Source organism: Tachyglossus aculeatus, chromosome 17 (genome assembly GCF_015852505.1).
Source record: "Tachyglossus aculeatus isolate mTacAcu1 chromosome 17, mTacAcu1.pri, whole genome shotgun sequence".
Lineage (NCBI taxonomy): Eukaryota > Metazoa > Chordata > Mammalia > Monotremata > Tachyglossidae > Tachyglossus > Tachyglossus aculeatus.
The window spans coordinates 59,626,287-59,631,761 of record NC_052082.1 but is presented as its reverse complement, the minus strand read 5'-3'; positions in this window follow the sequence as shown (position 1 = coordinate 59,631,761).

Here is a 5,475-nt window from a genome sequence, read left to right as displayed (position 1 = left end):
CGGGAGGGTGATGTCCCGTGCAGTCCTGGGGTCCTGGCTGGCCCTGCCCGAGAAGAAGGGACAGAAGGGAAGTGGTGTCCACGTGTTGGCCAGACCTCGTCGCCCCTCCCCGGCTGACCTGCGTTCAGCACGCCGGCCTGGGCACTCCCTCTTACCTCTGGGGCCTGCCCTGTCTGACCCCCACTCAAGACTGTGGGCCAGGGGGTGGCCCAGAGCCGCCGGTGCCTTTCTGTGTGAGGGCCGGGTGAACAATGAAAGGCCATTGTGTGATCAACTAAACCCCCTTCCTGAGGGGAGCACCCTGCACCCTACCCAGGCCATCGCCAAAACTGCCCAGCCACCGGGGGCCGACCACCCAGCTGGGGTTGAAGCCAGGGTTCACCACTGGCTCAGCCACCAGTGTTACCTCATGCCTGTTTCCTTGGGGTGGGCACATAGGCAGGTCTCATCAGTGCCCCTAGGAGCAGACCCCCTCGGAGCTCTGTGAAAGTCGTCACCCTAGTTTGGTCTGCTTCTCCCCTCCAGCAGCACTCAGGGCAGAAGGGCTGGCCCTGGGCCTTTCCTTCTGGGTCCGGGAAAGGGACCCCTCTTTCACAAGGGCAGAAAATAAAGAGATTTGAGTTGTAGACTGTGTGTAGATGTGATTGAGAAAGAGCTGGTGTCCCTGGCATGGCCGGGTCATCTTATGGGGCCTGGTCTGAGAACTCATGCATCTTGCTCAGGGGTGAGGCTCCCGGCAATCCGGGGTCTCCCGGAGCTGTGCCCAGGCCGTCACTTAGAGCCCAGACCTGCCCGTGACTGCCTGCCTTCCTCCTTCCATTCCTCCCCACCTCCTTTCGTTGAGTAGTTCAGCCTCCCCAGCACAGGGTCCCCCTGAGGCTAGGATTGTGGCAGAGAGGGGTGGGGCAGGGCAGAGACCCCTGGCTCCAGGCCTGGCCCCATCAAGGGGTGGGGGGGCTGCCAAGGAAGCCACGTTGGGAGTGGGATTCAGGCTGCCACCCCAGCTTCCTATCCCCTCTCCGAGACTGCGCTAGGGCAACAGGCTCCGGTCAAGGGTGGAAGCTTTCACTCCACACTGCAGTTTGCGGAACATTGGCCAACTCAGGCCTCACAAACAGATGTCCACACACAGTTGGAGAAAGAGGCAGACCGACAGGCACGGGGGACGTACAACGGGAACACCATGTCCATTGTTCTGGGATAAAACTGCATTTGATATAAACTACAACTAGGACACTTCTGCACCTTGAAGCACAAATTGATGAGATTGGGCCGAACGCACGTGTGTGCCAGTGCGCAAGTTCCCAAAGACAGCATCTATTGAGAGACGTTGGGGCTATGAAGCAGCATGGCTCACTGGAAAGAGCCCGGGCTTTGGAGTCAGAGGCCTTGGGTTCAAATCCTGGCTCTGCCAACTGTCAGCTGTGTGACTTTGGGCAAGTCACTTCACTTCTCTGGGCCTCAGTTACCTCATCTGGAAAATGGGGATTAAGACTGTGAGCCCTCGGTGGGACAATCTGATCACCTTGTAACCCCCCCAGCGCTTAGTACAGTGCTTTGCACATAGTAAGCGCTTAATAAATGCCATTATTATTATTATTATTATTGTTATCATCTAAATAGGCCTTTAGGGGGTTGAAATGGGCAGTGGGGAGGACTAACCCCACCTCACCACCTCCAGTGCCTCCACTGACTGATGGGAAACCAACCTAGAAAGCCAGTAACAAGTGCTGAATGCCGGCAGGTTGGCACTTTTTATTGACAGTCGAAATTCCCTAATCTGGCATTTATAATGTGGATGGTTGGTTACTTTCCCTGACGCCGTCCCCCTGCCCCATCTCCTGTTGCCCAAGAAGGCTGGCTGGGATGTAAAGGAGGTCAGGCTTGATCTCCTCTGCGGGTAGCAAAGCCACAGCCACTGCAGGCAGCAGGAGAGTGGTCCTGGGCTCAGCGGGAAGTTAACCCTGATCTCCATCCTCCCTCGGCAAAGTGAGAATGACAGGAAGAGAGCTCAGCACAGGCTCCACGAAGAGAAACCAAACATCAGTACCAATGGAGAGTCGTCAAGTCAATCAGATCGCAAGCAATGTCATTACTGGGTCCACCCGTGACTCATCCGGCCGAGACCTTTGTCTCCAACAGGGGAGCAGGACACTGGGAGGAACCACGTGCTGGCCGCCCTCCTAGACACCCACCCATATAATAAGGGGTGGACCACTGAGCACTCCTAATTCTCCCCTCTCCATCCCTGACTTCATTCATTTATTGATTCAATCGTATTTAATGAGCGCTTACTGTGTGCCATGTACTAAATGCTTGGGAGAGTACAGTGTAACAACAGACACATTCCAACCCACAACAAGCTCACAGTCTACAGGGGGAGAAAGACATTGATATAAAGAAAGAAAGAAAGAAATAACAGATATATGCATATGTGATGTGGGGATGATAGGAGGATGAATGAAGGAGCAAGAAACAGTGGCGCAGAAGGGAGTGGGAGAAGAGGAGAGGAGCGCTTAGTCAGAGAAGGCTTCTTGGAGGAGATGTGCCTTCAACAAGGCTTTGAAGTGGGGGAGAACAATTATCTCTGACTTTCCCCAGTGAACGGGAACAGACCATCCAGCACTCTTAATTCTCCCCTCTCCATCCCTCTCTCCCCACTGACCCCACACAGACCACCCCACATCTTCCTTCTCTATTCACAGCTCTCCCTCCAATGATCCAGCATGGGCCGTCCAACACTTTTGACTCTCCCCTCTGCATCCCAATTTTCTCCCTCTAATAATCTAGCCTTGATTATTCTCTTTTTCTCTTTGTAGACGTAATTGTCATCACCACCAACATTGTACTGGGCACCAGAGGTGCCCAGAATACTGTGCTGAGCACTAATAATAATTAATAATAATAATTATGGTATTTGTTAAGCACTTACTATCTGCCAAACACTGTTCTAAGCACTGGGGTAGATACAGGGTAATCAAGGTTAGACAAAGTCCCTGTCTCACATAATAATAATAGTAATTATTCTAGACTGTGAGCCCACTTTTGGGTAGGGACTGTCTCTATATGTTGCCAACTTGTACTTCCCAAGCGCTTAGTACAGTGCTCTGCACACAGTAAGGGCTCAATAAATACGATTGATTGATCGATTGATTTGTTAAGCACTTACTAAGTGCCAGGCCCTGTTCTAAGCGCTGGGGTAGATACAACAGCATGGTTCAGTGGAAAGAGCATGGGCTTTGGAGTCAGAGGCCACGGGTTCAAATCCTACTCCGCCAATTGTCAGCTGTGTGACTTTGGGCAAGTCACTTCACTTTTCTGTGCCTCAGTTACCTCATCTGTACAATGGGGATTAAGACTGTGAGCCCCATGTGGGACAACCTGATCGCCTTGTAACCTCCCCAGTGCTTAAAACAGTGCTTTGCACATAGTAAGCGCTGAATAAATGCCATCATTATTATTATTATTATTACTACAAGCAAATTTGGTTGGACACAGTCCCTGTCCCACGTTGGGCTCACAGTCGCAATCCCCATTTTGCAGATGAGGTAACTGAGGCCCAGAGAAGTGAAGTGATTTGCCCAAGGTCACACAGCAGACAAGTGGCAGAGCCAGGATTAGAACCCATGACCTCCAGACTCTCAGGCCTATGCTCTTGCCACCAGGCTCTGCTTGCTTCTCATAATTTCGTGCAAAACACTGCACCGTATTGGGTACTTATGGTAAGCAGAACATTTTCCTTGGACACTAATGTGTGTGAAGCAACTTGTACTTGTACTAACTTGTACTTCCCAAGCGCTTAGTACAGTGCTGTGCACACAGTAAGCGCTCCATAAATATGATGGAATGAATGAATGAAGCACTGTGCTAGACATGTGAGCATTCAACAGAATTAAACAAGATCTCTGCCCTCGAGCAGCTTAGAATCTAATGGGGAAAGACAGACTGCTCCTCTACAGCAGTTGACATCACCTCCTCTCGGGTTCAAAGGAAAACTAGATTCAATAAAATATCCCGGACGTGTTTTATTATTCTAATTCCAGTTCTAATTGTCCATTAAATCTGATTTTGCCATTACTGTCACAGAGGATGATTCGTATGTGCGAATGAAAATGCTGATGTATCCAAGGGACTTTTCGGTGATTTCTTTTTCCCTGTGAAATCAAATTCAGCTCCAAGCCAGGCCAAGCGGGCCTCCGGGTGCCAGAAAGATACAGGGGTCGGATGTGGGGGAGATGGCTCCCAGCAGGCTCAGAGTGGGAGAGCCCCTGAGAAGAGCAAGGCCACCGACAGCAACGGAGACAGAGAAGCATCGGGCCCTCCCCCCAGCCCCAGGACTCCACCAATTCTCAGGGTATTCATGGCTGCGCAGGAGCAGGAAAGTAACCCCCTTCCCCACCCGCAACTGGAGGATGGGGAGGAGCAGCCTGGCCAGTTGAAAGGGCCCAGGGCCAGGCAGCCGTATCCCACTGCGCCGGCTCCGGTGTCTGCTCTAAACTGGAAGCTCGCCGTGGGCAGGAAATGTGTCTGTTATAGTGTACTCTCCCAGGCGCCTAGTACAGTGCTCTGCACACAGTAAACGCTCAATCAATATGATTGACTGCTCTGAGCAGAGCAGGCTCGCTCTCAGAGCTGGGGGTTGTTCTTCAGAAAATTACTCTCAATGGTTGCCTTGGCCAAAACGTGGCCTGCCTTGGATTCACTTCATCACCGACATCTCCACCGTCGTCACTGTCGCCTCCATCCCTACCAACACCATCTCTATCGTCACTGCCACTGCTGCCACGGCCAACTTCACCACCACTGCCGCCAGCACCACTCCCTCTGGCCTGGAATTCCCTCCCCCTTCATATTCAGCAGACCACCTCCCTCGCCGCCTTCGAAGCAGCGTGGCTCAGTGGAAAGAGCACAGGCTTTGGAGTCAGAGGGCATGGGTTCAAATCCCGGCTCCGCCAATTGTCAGCTATGTGACTTTGGGCAAGTCTCTTAACTTCTCTGTGCCTCAGTTACCTCATCTGTAAAATGGGGATTAAGACTGTGAGCCCCATGTGGGACAACCTGATCGCCCTGTAACCTCCCCAGTGCTTAGAACAGTGCTTTGCACATAGTAAGCACTTAATAAATGCCATCATTATTATTATTATTCAAAGCCTTACTCAAATCACACCTCCTCCAAGAGGTCTTCCCAAACTAAGCCCTAATTTCTCCAACTCCCTCTCCCTTCATGTTTGGATCTGAACCCTTCAAGCACTTGATATTCACCCCACCCTCCTCACCCCCACAGAATTTATATACATATCCATCATTTATTTTAAAGTGTCTCCTTGCCTAGACAGTAAGCTCCTAGCAGGAAGGGAATGTGGCAACCAATTACGTTGTGTCATACTCTCCCAAGCGCTTAGTACAGTGCTCTGCACACAGTAAGTGCTCAATAAAGACCATTATTGATGGATTGATCGCTGCTATCACCACTCC